General features: G+C 39.0%; 1 protein-coding gene across 15 annotated transcripts in view; it reads left to right on the top strand.

Annotated features, from left to right (window-relative positions):
* Positions 1–14,046, top strand: part of TRAF3 (TNF receptor associated factor 3) — a 75,096-nt gene that overhangs the window by 12,522 nt on the left and 48,528 nt on the right. For 6 of the 15 annotated variants that reach the window (XM_069783400.1, XM_069783410.1, XM_069783409.1 and 3 more), the window contains 4 exons: positions 5,761–5,903; positions 10,008–10,023; positions 11,297–11,446; positions 12,294–12,437. The exons of 4 other annotated variants lie outside the window; for them this stretch is intronic. The gene's annotated coding sequence lies outside the window, so the exon portion shown is untranslated. Of the gene's footprint in view, positions 1–5,760; positions 5,904–5,956; positions 10,024–11,296; positions 11,447–12,293; positions 12,438–14,046 lie in introns of those variants that run through there. 5 more of the 15 variants (XM_069783398.1, XM_069783405.1, XM_069783406.1 and 2 more) reach the window with 4 other exon arrangements.

Genomic DNA, 14,046 nt, shown 5'->3' with positions numbered 1-14,046 from the left:
CTACTTTAGACGAACCAACTGATCTAATGCATAACTCAGCTGTTAACTCTTTCACATCTGTTTGGGATAATTGATTGAGGTTAAATGCAATTCAAAAGGGTTTTTGTACTTGATCTTGTTATTTGTTTTCTGTGATAAAAGTGATGTGAAACTGAGTAATGAAATTTATTTTCCACAAAAATTAGAATAAATGTTTTGTTTATAAACATCTGCAAGATAACAAAACGATGGTAAGGGCCATTAGAAATTTTTCCATAGTATTTTATCACAGTTCTTTCTGTATCCTGATGAAGGGTCTAGGGGACTGAGGAGAAACAATCTAGTTTAAATGACATGGCTGCAAGGGTAGCATGCAAGGGACTGGAAAAGCGAGCAGGAAGATGTAGGTAACTGTCATTCTCTTGGGTAGTATTGCCTAGGCATCTGTATTGGCTCCTGAGGTAGTTAAAATTTTCCAACAGTGACTTTAAGGACTGAATAATAGAGAACAAATGTAGTACATTTACAAATGGATACCAAACTGGGAACCCCTGTAAGTATTCTGGAGAACAGAACTCCAGTTCAGAATGAACAGGCCTTGATGGGGTCAGTGACATTGGGTAGCTCACTGCTCTTAAGTTTTCGTATGGCCTACATTTTTCTTGCAACCAAGGAAGCAGCTTCAGTTTCTCTTTTTCTCCTGATTTCAAATACTGAATCCAATTCAAGATGTCATTGAGCTTCAAAGTACTTGGCCTACAGCCTCCTGTATTATCTTAAATGAAATGCCTGAACCTGCTGTTAAGACTAGATGCAATGTGTCAGTCTTGATGCTGTTGCCAACACTGAAATGAAATCATGTATTTCCGCCACTCTTAGAGTAGACCCAGAGCTGCAGTGTGCTAGAACTCACTTTGTACCTTGGGTAGTGTTTAAACCACTGGTGAACATGAGTTTTATGTTGTATGACGTTGCGAAGTGAACTGTAAAAACCAAGGAACCCAAGAAGCCATGTGCGTTGTGGGGTTTTTTCCTTTTTTTTTTATTTATTACCACAAGTGTAGTAAATTCCAAACGAAGAGGTGGGAAGGCCAAATAAAGATGTAGCAATATCTTAATGGCTGTAGTTAGTCACTAGGACTCAAGCATCAGAGCCTGTTGCCAAGTATGACATACAATAGGTAAAATAGAAACAAGAGCGTTTAGAGAGTGTTTTAATAATACATGTTTCTATGTGGCCTTACTCCCTGTAAGTGCTCCCTGATCCTATATGATATGGTCCGTAAACTGCTGTTGTCTCTTTGTTCTTCTGGTCTCTACTCATTTTTTCCTGTAAATAGAAATGTTTTTTAAGAAACCGTTATTGTTTGCATACAAGTGACTTCTGAGATGCTGTTTCCTTATGGCCTCCAGTGAAACCACCCTACATATCCAGACGTTAACTGCAAGAGTAAAGAGGCCAGCATATAATGGCTGTTAATTAGTACAGAACAGTTCAGCTTCCATTGTTCTAAACTAATGTAGGATATTAATCTGTTTTCAATAACTAGGATGAGACTAAGTGGTGACTGGATCATTCTTTCTGCAGACACTCAAAGACTCATAGAATGATTTGGGTTGGAAGGGACCTTACAAGATCATCTAGTTCCAACCCCCCTGCCATGGGCAGGGACACCTTCCGCTAGACCAGGTTGCTCAAAGCGCCATCCAACCTGGCCTTGGACACTTCCAGGGATGGGGCATCCACAGCTTCCCTGGGCAGTTTGTTCCAGTGCCTCACCACCCTTACAGTGAAGACCTTCTTTCTTACATCTAATCTAAATCTACCTTCTTTCAGTTTAAAGCCATTACTCCTTCTGGTATCACTACACACCCTTGTAAAAAGTTCCTCTCCAGCTTTCTTGTAAGCCCCTTTCAGGTACTGGAAGGCTGCTGTAAGGTCTCCCTGGAGCCTTCTCTTCTCCAGGCTGAACAGCCCCAACTCTCTCAGCCTGTCTTCATAAGAGAGGTGCTCCAGCCCTCTGATTATCTTCATGACCCTCCTCTGGACTCACTTCAACAGGTCCATGTCCTTTTATGTTGGGGGCCCCAGAGCTGAACACAGCACTCCAGGTGGGGTCTCACAAGAGTGGAGTGGAGGGGGAGAATCACCTCCCTCGACCTGCTGGCCACGCTTCTTTTGATGCAGCCCAGGATACGGTTGCCTTTCTGGGCTGCAAGTGCGCCTTGCCGGCTCATGTTGAGCTTCTTGTCAACCAACACCCCCAAGTCCTTCTCTGCAGGGCTGCTCTCAATCCACTCATTGCCCAGCCTGTATTTGTGCTTGGGATTCCCCTGACCCATGTGCAGGACATGTGCACTTGGCCTTATTGAACTTCATGAGTTTTGCACGGTCCCACCTCTCAGGCCTGTCAAGGTCCCTCTGGATGGCATCCCTTCCCTCCAGCGTGTCAACCACACCACACAGCTTGGTGTCATCAGCAAACTTGCTGGGGGTGCACTCGATCCCACTGTCCGTGTCGCTGACAAAGATGTTAAACAGCGCTGGTCCCAGTACTGACCCCTGAGGGTGTGTGGTCAGTCCTCTTTGTGAGAGGCTGTGACTGTGGCAGAACTAGTTAGTCCAAATTAACTTTGGAAAAGCAGGCAGGGTGAGAATTGATATCAGGCTGATGACTTTTCAGGATTATGTTAACTGATAAAACTGACCTACTATCAATACTGAATGAGCAGAAATGCATAGGGGAAATAGAATTTGGAATGTTACACATTTTAAATCAGTAATACCATTGCTGCAGTTTGCCCAAATGTAATTGTTTCTGGTGGTTGTCTAAACACAGAAGGCTTCAGGGTTGTCTCCAGTCCATACTCAGACTTGCAGATAGTCAGACTGGAGGTATAAAGTCTGTGAAGTCAATACGTCAGTAGAGAACTCTTTAAGTGTTCTTAAACAGGGGGCTTTATCTTCTAATGTCCACAAGCAGAGCACTGTAGAAGGGTAGGAGTCTTCATTACAGAAAAAAATGAGTCTTTCAGGTGTGTAGTGTTGTTCTGTCTGCCTTCTTCCTTTCCTTTTTTCCATTCACCAGAGAACTAGATCAGGGGCAGGACTATAGGCTAGAACATAGCTGTTTGTTGCCACTGCAAGGATGTATTTTTTTTAATCCATCTTTTGCCTCTGGTCTAGTTTGGGGGTTTTTTGTGTGTGTAGGGGTGTTGGTTTTTTTTGTGTTGGGGGGGTTTGGTTGTCTGGTTTTTGTTTTGTTTTGTTTTTTTTTTTTTTTAAATTTGCATTGTGCTTTTTGTGTTTTGGATTACTGTACTGAGGTCTTTCCCTGAACCATATTGTTAGATAAGAACAACTGAAGCCTCTATAGCATCATATTCCTATCTGAATTGAGGAAATTGTTTTCATGGTGTGACCTTAGTTTATGACAGTAGCTCCAAGGTTTCTGATCTCTGCAGGGCCATCTTGCAAAATAGCAGATTAAGCTTGCTCCAGCATGATTTCCAGATGTCTAATGCCCTAGGAAGAGCTGTGCTTACTCTTGTGATTTGAAGTGTAGTAATTGCCTTAGGTGGAAAACCTAAGGCAGACCACAAAACCAGTATTGTTCTGGCTGTGGTTTTTTGATAAGGCATACAGGGAGTGCAGCCTGCCACTTCATGGAGGGTGAGGACTGGTATTCAGTATGTGGATAAAGATGATGCAGTCCATGTAAGTACAGCGCTATCAAGACTGACAAGAAAAGTCTAGTTGCGGGTGAGAAGTGCTTAACTATCCTGGGGAACTTGAAAAGCTGTACTACTGTCTGTTTTCTGTGTGAACTGGTGGACACCTATGGGTCCTCAGGATGGTTCCCAGAGATTGCTTTGGTCATTACAACATGGAGATGTTGCTTTTTACTTGGGCAATGCAGCTGTATTGCTGGTTGCGGTCTGTATGCTCCAGGGATAGAATTTAGGCCTTCAAATGAATAAGTGCATCACCAGATAACAGAAAGAAACATGTTTTTTGTTGTTTTGCATGCTTTTTTCTTTTCTCTTTCCGTAATTACAAGTTTGTTCTGTCGTGGAGTGGAGACAGCCCCCTTAACTAGGTTTCAGTTTAAAAAGGAGCATATAGTTATTGGAGTCAGAAGGCCTCTTTCATTCCTTCTTCTGTTATCATCAACTAAGATAAAACGCGCATAATCACAAATGTGGCTTTTGCTGGCAGATATATAGGTAAAGTAAATTGTCTGTGAGAAGAAAAGCGAGATAGAATGTCTTAATGTACTGTAGGGTTGAAAGATTGTTTCAGTAGGACAGAACGCTTTTTAAAGGATTTGCATCACCATAAGTAAAATAAAAAAAAAAGGACCACAGAAACAGTTGTTCATACATTGCATTACGGAGCCCTAACACCAGGAGTTGGTAAAAGATGATGAATTTAACTCTCTGAATTTGGGCTTCTAAACTTCCCCCCAACCCCACAAACACAATGCTTTGTGTCCTGTTAGGAAAGTTGTATTGCACTGTCATGGTAAGGGAGTTGCACTACTTCAGTACTAAAACAAATGTGATATTTGTGCTTTTGAGACTTTACGTAGTAGGATTTAGTTTATGATCAGTTTTGTAATTTAAAGTCTGTTTTAGAGCTCTAAATCCTAATACTTATGTATTTATGAGCCACAACATTAATTAAAAATATTTATTCAATTTCCAGCTTTCAGCAAGTTGTATAATTAAAAAAACAGGCTTACTCTTAAGTATCATTAAAAATATTTTAAAAGCAGCAACTAAAATATAATCTGAACAATCTGTATTTTTGAATTTATTATTTTTAGCAGAATAAGGTGAATAATATCTGAGCTGTGAGATGTTTTGAATTCACTCTTTAATTTTAAATACAATCTTTAAGCTGTTATCAGCCCTCTGAAAAGTGAGGAAAGATTCCTTCATTCAAGCTACTTTACTTTGAGTGAACTGGATTTTATGCTATAGTGGTGTTGCAGCATATTTTCACTGCTGAAAGAAGGAAAGAACACCTTTCAGTTCATTACTGACTATAGGGATTCTTGGCTCTTGTTAGCTTTTATTTCACAGTAAAGTGAAAATGGAAGAAATAAGATGGTATCGTGCTTTCTTGTAAATCCATTCCAACTGTTTCACTAGTACTAATTTTCTACAAGAATAAAACTGGTAACTTAAACTGCTTCAGTTCTCAGTATCGCAGTTTAGAAGTGGTGATGATGTCCTAGCCAATATATTTTAATACCATTTTGTGGTAGTATTAAAACTACCTGTGTTTTCAATGTTCATATTTCCTTCCTTTTATATCGGAGTGTAAATCTTTCCTATGCTGAATAGGTTGAAGTACAGTAGCTAGTAAAATTAGACGTGTGTTGTGAAATGGAGCATGCATCTCAGATAGTTTCTTTTCTTGGTTTTGGTTTAGGTTAGCAGAAGTATCTTTACATCTGCAGTTTCTGGAAATTTAAGAACACTGTGAACCTCTGGCCAAGAAAAATTTTCCCATTATGTAAAACATTCTTGCAGACTAGCTTGACTCACTAAGTGGTGGCAGTGGTGACTTCCTCCATGAAGTAAATAGACTTTTGCAATGAATTTTCTAGTGAACTAATAAATCTCAGTGCAGCTTTTTGATTTGCTGTAGTTTGTTATGGTTTCGTGCAACCTTAACCTACTATTTCTCTTTTCTGCCTTCAGGCTTGTGAGAATTGTTTCTGTATATTAATAGGAGATGCTTGAAACCGACTTTACTTGTTTCTTTCCCAGCAGGAAAGCCTGAGTGCTTAGGCTTTAACTGAATCAAGACCAGCTCTCAGCAGTGGGAGACAATATATTAATCCATTGGAAGCACAGACTGCTGTCTTGTGTGTCACTGTGGTTTGTGTTGTGAATTTTTTTCATGTAAACAGGTAGGTAGCAACAATTCTTCTGCTGTATATATTTTTGTGATATGTACATTTAGAAACCTCATGAAAGTTGTGTGAGTTGGGGTTTTTTGTTGGTTTTTTTTTGGTAGAAGTAGTATTTGTATCATGGCATGAAACTGTAAAGTACCTTGTTCTCCTTTGTGTTTTCACATCTTTAAGTTGATTGTATTAATTTTACAAATCATCTTCAGTGCCTGGACTTGCTTTAGTTATGAATGAGGGTGATACCTCAGAAGTCAAACAAGTTTCATTCTTATTTCTCTAAGTAAACCCTCTTACAGCCTTGCTCTTTCTTATTCTGTCTTCCACACAATCAGAATGGACTATTTAGCAAGTTCTTCTGCACTCTTTGCCTGATGGAATTAAGTTGGCTGATAGTATATGGAGGTTTGTTTATTTACGAACTTTTGTTTCATTTTATCAGTTCTGTTGTATTTGTGAGAAAGGTAAGCAAATTATCTCAATTTTATTAAACACCTGAGGGAAGGAATTTTTTTTTTTCAATTTTTATTTCAAATAGCTTAAAAATACGATTAGAACTCTCATAGGTGGTAGCCAGCTTCCTCAGTCAGCCACAGCCCAATTTGGGAAACTACATTATGCCTTAGCTGCAAGAAGAGAAAACTTCCTGAAGCTTTTAGAACAGTACATTAAATGTTTGAGGTTGTGCTTTCCTTCCTTGTTCCACTCTACTTTTTCTGGAGTTTGAAAAGAAATGATGCTTCTACAAAAAAGTTAGTAGTCCTTTTTGCCTTCAGTTTAAGCTGTAAATTAGGAATGGATAAAAAAAAAGTGAAACATGCTCCTTTCAACTTCTTGACACATAGGAAATTCCTCAGTCCTTCAGGTGAGTGATAGGGATTGTGTCCTTAGAGAGTAGCAGCAGGTGATGCTCTGGGATTGCTCTGTGGCTTGTTCCTCAGAGTAGGTGCAGCTTTAAAAGCTGGAAGGTAGAGAGGCTTTTTCAAAATTTGTGGAAAGGGGGTAAAAATAAGCTTTTTGCTATAATAACAATAGGCAGTATGTTAAGTGCTATGACTAAGAACTTCTCGTAAGTAATAAATTACATAATTAATGATGCTATTTATACACAGAAGTTCATGTTCTTGTTACAATAAGTTATTTTTTGTAGCTTCACGTAACAGTCCTTTCTAGGTTGTGATCTAGATGTAGCACCTGAAGGGTACAGGAGGAGGAAATAGTCTGCTGGAGTGGTTGGATACTATCTTGGCCTTTTCTCTTTCTGTCTTACCCTCCCACCAAGAATACACGGGACCTCGAACAATTTATGAAACAAACTTGCTATCTTTCTGTAAGATTTTCTTCCTTGGCCCCATTTTCTAACTTAGTGCTAGGTGTTTTTTTTCCTAAGAAATGCTGTATGTATCCTCGATAGTGTGTGAATCCCAGCCAGAGAGCAACTAGGCTGCACGTGGCCGTCTTCAGTGTCCTGAAGCAAAACAGGTTAAAAAGTGTTGTTAAGGCCCTAGTTTTAAACTAACTGCGGAAACGGAAAGATACTATGTTGCGTTTTTAGGGGAAAGGGATATTTTTGTCCTCCCTCCCCCCAGCTTTACCAAAATACAATTATGGTTTGGTGTTCCTTATTTCTAGTTTTTTTTTTTTTAACTTTTGGCAGTTCCCAGCTTAAGACTGAAGTCCTGTTATACAAGGTAATATTTATACAAGTATGTGAAGAAATGGGAACTTGGTAGGTGTCCAGGTAAGATCAGAGAAAGGAGGCATTATATCTGTTCCTCAACACAGGCGAATAGAAATGTACAGAAGTGCTCTAAGTCATGCAGAAGGGCTCTGATAGCTCTTCTGATTTTTTTTCAGTTTCAAAGCCAACAGGCCTTTTCCCTTTTCAAATTCATTATTGTATTTTTTAAATGTGGTATATGATGTTTGGTCTACAAACCAGGGAAGAGATTTGAAACTGAAGATGACCTTTAGTGTTAAATAAATTATTTTCAGTAGAGACAAACTTAAAATAAAACTAACTAAAACTTTGTTTGGGAACCTAAACTGAGTATATGTTGTCCGTTACAGGAATTTCAATTTTAACTAAGCCATGTTAGAAAAAAAAAAAAAGTAAACCTGCTGTTTCAGTGCATGGAAACTCAGGAGCCTCTATGAAGAGTAAGCAAAGAACTTGGGCACAGCTGTGAGAAATTAATCTTTCTCCCATATGTGGGTGTGGGAGTGGGTAGTAGGTATGTTCATTACATCTGCGAGTCTGTACCTATGTTGCCCATTACTTTTTCTTTAAAAGGCCAGCATAAACCTTGTTGAAACACGCCACTAAAACCAATCAATCTTTTCACTGCTGTGAGCCAAAACCCAAACCCATTTCCTTTCTTCTTAGCCCCATACAATGTGCTCTGAATGCTGGCTACTGCCCCTTCTCTTGGCAGGGTTGCAGCAGAAGGTAGGGAAGTGCTGAATTGCTGCTGGAGGTTTCTGAGCTTTTTGTGTCATTGTCAGCATGTGTTCAGCCCCGCCTAACATCTCAGTGAGGCCAAACCAGAAAAGACTGGGCAGGATCTTCCTCCGTGGAAGATCCATGGATCTCAAGGAATAATAGGTTGCTGATGGTAGGCAGCTGGGCTGCTATGGGCTAAGAGATCTGGCCTTGAGCCTTGCTCCGCAGGATGCAGAGGGAAGGAGCAGTGATGAGCCTATTGTTGCAAAAGAGCCAACAACTGGCTGATTGACACTCAGCACTCATTGTTGCTCCCTTAGCTCTTAAATGCAGCTGTGGAGAATGAAGAAGCGAGGTGGGGGAGAAAAAAAAAGTGAACCCAAGTAAAAATTAGACTTCTAGTGTTCAAAGAGGCAATGGGCATAAATTAAAAAAGCCATAAAATTCCATCTAAACACAAGAAAAACTTTGACTGTGGGGGTGCTCAAACACTGCAACAGGTTGCCCAGAGTGGTAGTAGAGTCACTCTGTTTGCAGATACTCAAAACCTGATGGGACACCGTTATGGGCAGCTGGGTCTCACTGATCCTGCTTGAGCAGGGGGATTGGACTAGATGATTTCCAGATGTCCCTTCCAATGCTCAACCCTTCTGTGAAAGCTTCTTTAATATTCAGATGTATTCTTTAGCTGCTGTTGTGGAACACTTGGGAAATAATTACAAATGCCCCTGCTGGGCATTACAAATGCCGGCTGGGCATTTGTCTCACAAATGCCGCTGCTGTGTAATAACAGCAGCTTTAATTGTATAGGGAAAGCATCCAAGTATTAAAATAGTTAATTGACTAAACTCCCTGATTTAAGCAGCAAAAGCAAAAAAACCCACCAGCACCACCACGTTCTGCCCCAGACCCAGAAAAGCCCCAAACACCCCAAACCTTAAAAAACTTTTTTTCTTTAGTTTTTTAACCCTCTAAAATATTAGAGGTTATGAGAATAAAAGGTTGCTTTAATGTAACTTATAAACAGTGAAGTCACTAAATAGAAGAAACAACTTAAAAATTTTAAAAATGGTTTATCTTTTTTTCCCCAATTCCCTCTAGTTTTGCCACAAAGTAAGATCCCAAAATTATCCTATGAAAAATGAAGGAAAAGAAAGGCAGGAACACAAGAGGAGAAACAGCAGAGAGAATCCTAAGAGATCCCACCAAACTCTGCAGTTTATTCCTTTCAGCCCACAACTAGTAAGACCTGAGGTGATTTGAATGAACTTTTCTGTAACTGTGTTTCTTTCCCTGGCTCTTTTAGTCCTCCCCTGTTTGTGTTTTGCATAGCCCTCAGAAGGACTGCAGTGCAGTAATTGGCAAGGAGGGAATTACTAGGAAGGAAAATCAAGCTATGGTGGTTCCTCTTGCAGTGTTGTGTTGCTGAGATCTGCATTTTGGAGCAGGAGGTAATGAACGGGTGCCTTCAGGTTTCCAATTCGGAGATCTGACTGCTTGCAAAAAAAAGGGTGTGGATAAGTTTTCATTAAGTGTCCCTAGTGTGTGCATGGCATGCTGGACAGCCATTAAGTTTATTGATGCAGTGGTTTGTTTTTTTTCTTGATATGAAACACTTGGAGTTTCTGCCTAATACTTTGTTTTTAATCCTCTGTGCTCAGACAGTGGAGAATTAAGGTAAGGTACTTTTTGTTGCCTAACACATAAAGGATAATAGAAGTAATTTCTGCATGTTGTAGCATGCAACAATAACTGCATTCTGTTGGAAAGTAAAAGTTTTGATTACCTTTTTTATTGCTTGTAACTCATTGAAATTCATTGTAATAAATTCCTTGAATTATCTAGTATATTAAAGTTGACAAACAGTTACTTGTACTTCATATGTATTAAAATCTCTTTTTGGAGTCAGTTTTCACTCTGATTATCTAATATAATAAGGAATTGTTTTCAAGAACAGTGTTCTGGGAATGTCCCTCTTTTTATGATAATCTTAAGAGCTAAAAACCCAATCCTTTCTATGTCTTATCCATGTCTTTGGATGTTTTTTTAATGCCAGAATTTTAAGGGTATAGCACTGTCATAATGCTGCTGTTTAGCTGTGGAGTGCACTTTTTCAGTAAGAATGAAACCTTGGAGGTGCCTGAATCCTCTGTGAATCGGAAGGGATTGGTTGGTGTGTTGGGAGAGAAAGGAGAGGCTGGAAGTACAAAACTCTCTGCACTAAATTTAGTTTTATAGCTAAGAATATGAATGGACAGTGACCAGGGCAGTCATAATTAGTGTCTAAACTCAGGATGGGAGCTTGAAAGAGCTTTAGAACTTAAATTTCTTGCTGAGTTACTATATAAATGTTTAGTACAGAAATTCATACTTCATTCATGACATCTGTAAGAATTATGGGTGATTTGCAATTTATATACTCTTTGGGTGGGGAAAGTGTTGTACAGTTGCAGATCTCCTTTTCGTATGTAAGAGTTCATTCCTCTAGTTTTTTGTAAATCTCAGAGCTGGGCTATTTTTCCAGCTGCTTTGTTTCTAGAATGAGCCAGATTGAGCTTTCTTTGGCCAGTGTGTTTCTTTTGCCAAGAGTCTGTAACTGCTCATGAGCCTATTACTTAATATGATTCTGGTCCAAAGTAGTGTGGCTGTTACTTTATATGTAGCAGTAGCCTTTCCTTTCTACCCCCTGAGGACCAAAGGTGAATTGTAGCATGTGACAAAGATCAAAAAATCAGAAAGCCACAAAAAAGACTCACCTATAGCTGTGGAAGTAGATAAATAAAAGGACTAGGTAAATGTTGTCTTGGTCTCATGTTACCAAGTCACTTACTTTAGACATGATAATGGGAATGAGAGCCCATCACATTTACTGGCAGGTACGCAATTCTGTGACTGTCTGAACTTCCATAACCAGCTCTGTGTAACTGCTGAGGCTGATCCATCTTCGCAGCATTCTGTGCAGGATGACAGCTGGGAACACGCTGCCGAGGTGGGCCCTTGGTGCTGGTCTGCTTAGTGTCATCTGGGAACATCGCTGCTCTGGCACTACGGAATAGCTGCTCAGATTTGTCAGAGTTCACTGGCACTGTTGGACTCTGTGGTAGGTGGATGCAAACTTCATTGACGAGTTGAGAAACTAAAATTCTTGCAAAAATGTGGTTTGACTGTATATATTATAAATAGTCAGGTGAGGTTACTGCAACGTGGTCACAAAATGTTGTTGTTGAAGTGTAAATATGAGAGAGACTGTGGGGACTTAAGATTTAGTCTACTGGTGGCCTGGGCGTTGTTGTAGCATTGTTGTATTTAAACTTTACTATCAACATTTAGGAATGCATATAGATAGAGATTGATGAAGATTTGTATTAATTATGCTTTCAGACTCCTTTCCCCTTTTTCTCTGTGCTTGTAAAAATTCCAAGATCAAACAAGCTTGGCCAAATCAGGTTGCTTTCTTCTAAAACCAAATCAGGTTGCTTTTTGGTTTGAATATTGTCATGGGGTGTTTTTTTCAAGAAACGCTCTGTAGAACAATTAGTTACTTTCCCAGAAATGGGCTGATGTTTCCAAATGGAATTTAACAGACTGTTACCAAGAAAATGGCACTGCTTGGAAGATTTTGTATAGTCTGTAATGACATGTAATGTGTCTGGGTGGAGAAGTTTTTGAGTGTGTGAAGGCAGGAAAAATTAGCTGTGATTTTTACTTTGTGCATGTCCTTCGGTAATGTTGTGTTGTTGAGAGTCCTTTGTGAACAATAGTGGAGGAGAGGAAAACAGTGGTTGAAAAATCACATGTTGGTATGTTACCTGTAATGTTCTTTACGTTATTATTAAAAATTAGTTTGATACTTCCTCAGTTTCATTAGACTAACTTTACAAATGCTGAGAAGCCTGTTACAGGCTTTTTCAATGAAGGTAACATAACTTAAACTTTTCTTTCTTTAGGGCAAAGAAAGAAACCGGGCAGACTATAGCAAAGCTCCCCTTATTAGCAAGAGTAAAGAGAACTCTAACAGAGCATTGAGAAAGCCTATTCTCCTTTATCCTCAACCTGCAGATCAAATGAGATTCAAATAAAACAAAGGAAAAGTAAGCAAAGTCTTCCAAATTTGGGGGACGGGAGAGGTGTTAGTGTGTGAAGAAAAGTGTACAGATTTGATCAAGAAAACTGTTGCACAAACTGGAAATCAAGAGCTTTTTTAAACTAACAATTCCCCTTTTAATATTGTAGTCTCTTCAGTTGTCTGTCAAGGAGAACTGTTATGTGAGAAGGAGTATATAATTTCCAGACTGATAGAGAGTTTGCATGGTAGCAGATAGCTAGTGAAGAGGTTAGAAGAGGCAGTGAGTAAGAGCAAAGGCTGGGCTGGGAAAAAGACAAGAACTATCAAGGGTTTCAACCTTTATGCCATTCTGACAGCAGCTGTGATACTGATGAGGTGTTTAAATGGAAAAGGGTCTTGTAACCTGTTCTTAATATGAACCTCTTCTGAAGAGTAGATTGTAAGAAAATACATATATTTTATGGAATCATGTTACTACTAGTTTGGAGACTCACCTTTAATCTTCTAGTACTTGTAACTTGACTTGTGGTTGCTTGAAGCTGTATTCACATCTATGTCAAATTCTTTGGTGACACTGCCACTGCTTTGTGTGGCTGTGATACAGTAAAATTCTTCCTTGATGCTTTTGTTTTTAATATAACTTTTTTTGGCTGCTGGGAAAAATCTTGCATTTGTCAAGCATGAAAATTCTGAGAGCCTTGGATAAACTTTGAAGGAGAAAGATTTATTTGGAATTATAGATTTGATGTACTTTCTCTCATAGGTTTCTTTTGCCTTTTGTTTGAGTGCATGGCTAAACTGGGCTGTACTCGATCCAAACTTCATGAGCTTGCTAGCTAATGGTTAGGAGACAAATTGCTATTACATTTATGTAGTAGTTCATGGTTTATTTATTTTTTCTACTAAAGCATGGGTATTTGTATAGAGGAGAACATTTTACCTGAACAGTCTTTTTACTGCTTTGAAGTAGGTGGTTAGGACTCATGGAATATTTTTTTTTTTTTTTTACCTACCTGTCATCTTGAACTTTACTGGAAATCTCCTTTTTGCTTTGTTTTTAATTCAGTATCTAGTCATACACATAATATTTCCTCCTTACATTGAAAATGTATTACAACCTTTTGTGAGGATGAGCATTTACTTTGATGACTTTGGTCTGAATTTCCATGTGCAATGCTTGGTTTGCATTGCACTGCTGCTATGATGAAAGATAGATGCCAGTAATACATATTGCAAAAATCTGTGTTGTTGACTTTTATGTTGTGCTTCAAGGTAAAACTTGAATGTGGTACTGGCAGGCTTGATTGAAACTACTGGTCAAAACTCAGCAGATGAGAGAAAAAAGGGGGCATTATAAAGGATAGTATATGAGTACAAGAAGTTTGTATTAATAGAGATGAGCTCTTACTTGCATATAATATTCAGCTTAGGCCACTTTTTAAAAAAAATGTATCTGGACATGATTTAAAAAAAAAAAGGGGTAATGACATACCATTAAAGACTTAAAATTTTCATGTGGGAAGAGAGAGAAAATTGGGATTGTCCTCATTCAGCTGAATTTAAGATACTGTGGATTTGCCTTAATTACAGCTGTTGTTGGTGCTCTATCCTCTGTAAGTGCACTAATGAAATCC

This window comes from Haliaeetus albicilla, chromosome 5 (assembly GCF_947461875.1).
Source record: "Haliaeetus albicilla chromosome 5, bHalAlb1.1, whole genome shotgun sequence".
Classification (NCBI taxonomy): domain Eukaryota; kingdom Metazoa; phylum Chordata; class Aves; order Accipitriformes; family Accipitridae; genus Haliaeetus; species Haliaeetus albicilla.
The sequence above is the reverse complement of the archived record's forward strand: the minus strand, read 5'-3'. Positions and strand labels throughout refer to the sequence as shown.